General features: G+C 39.1%; 1 pseudogene; it reads right to left on the bottom strand.

Moving 5' to 3' along the window:
- Positions 1–354: 354 nt before the first annotated feature.
- On the bottom strand, positions 355–966 carry LOC143223970 (uncharacterized; annotated as a pseudogene).
- Positions 967–1,308: the final 342 nt, after the last annotated feature.

Here is a 1,308-nt window from a genome sequence, read left to right as displayed (position 1 = left end):
CAATTACTGTCAATAATCTTACAGTTATTTTAAATGTTTTACAATTACTTTCAATATGTTATAATAATCGTCACTTTATCTGGTTCATTTATCCATTGGTGCCAATCCAACATTATCTCTAAACCTTTCAAATGCATTTCTAGCAAGTGGCTTTATAAGAATGTCAGCAGTCATACTGTTTGTGGGACAATATTCCAGTTTTACTGATCCGTTCTGCACATATTGGCGAATGAAGTGGTAACGAATATCAATGTGTTTTGTTTTTGCATGACCCACTGGATTCTGTGCCATTGCGATTGTTCCTTGGTTATCTTTCATGATACGAACAGGATCATCAACTTCGGAACCTATTTCTTATAGTATTCTTCTCAACCTTACTGTTTCCTGTTCTGCAAGACTCAAGGCTATATACTCTGCCTCTGAGGTAGACAGGGCCACCGTGGATTGCTTTTTGCTAATCCAACTTACAGCTGCTCCTGCTTGAATGAAAATATTTCCTGATGTGGACTTCCTATCACCCAGGTCTCCAGCAAAATCTGCATCTGAGTAACCAGTAATGACGTCTCCTGGTACCTTTTCAAACTTAAGACTAAGATCAGCTGTTCCTTTCAAGTAACGTCGGATTCTCTTTGCTGTTGTCAAATGTGCTGTGTTGGGCTGAGCACAATATTTCGATATTACTCCCACTGCATATGCAATATCTGGTCTTGTTCCCATTGCAGCATACAGAAGGCTGCCTACCAACGACTGGTACAAACTGCGGTCAACCTGAGTGCTAACACCATCATCCTTTTGCAGTTTCACGTTTACATCTGATGGAGTTGCAACTGCCTTACACTCAGTCATTCCAAATTTCACCAGCATAGTTTGGATATACTGTCTTTGATTTAACCAGGCGCAGCCATTCTTTTCATCCTGAACAACACTGAGTCCAAAGATGTAATGGAGCTTTCCAAGATCTTTCATGCGGAAAATTTCCTTTAGTGCTTCTTTATAGTGATTATTTCATCATCACTATCAGCAACCAAAATAATATCATCCACATATACCGCAACTATTGCTACATTTTCACCCTTCCGTATGTAAACACATAGATCTGCTGAACTCTAAACAAATTCCAGTTCCATCATCTGTTCATTAAATGATTTGTTCCAACAGCGTGGTGACTGTTTTAATCCATACAGTGATTTTTTCAGTTTACACACAAGGTTTTCCTTCCCTGGAACAGCGTAGCCTTCTGGTTGTTCCATGCATATCTCTTCATCCAAATTTCCATTCAAAAATGCAGTTATGACATCCATCTGGTGA

Source organism: Tachypleus tridentatus, chromosome 8 (assembly GCF_004210375.1).
Source record: "Tachypleus tridentatus isolate NWPU-2018 chromosome 8, ASM421037v1, whole genome shotgun sequence".
NCBI classification, from domain to species: domain Eukaryota; kingdom Metazoa; phylum Arthropoda; class Merostomata; order Xiphosura; family Limulidae; genus Tachypleus; species Tachypleus tridentatus.
The sequence above is the reverse complement of the archived record's forward strand: the minus strand, read 5'-3'. Positions and strand labels throughout refer to the sequence as shown.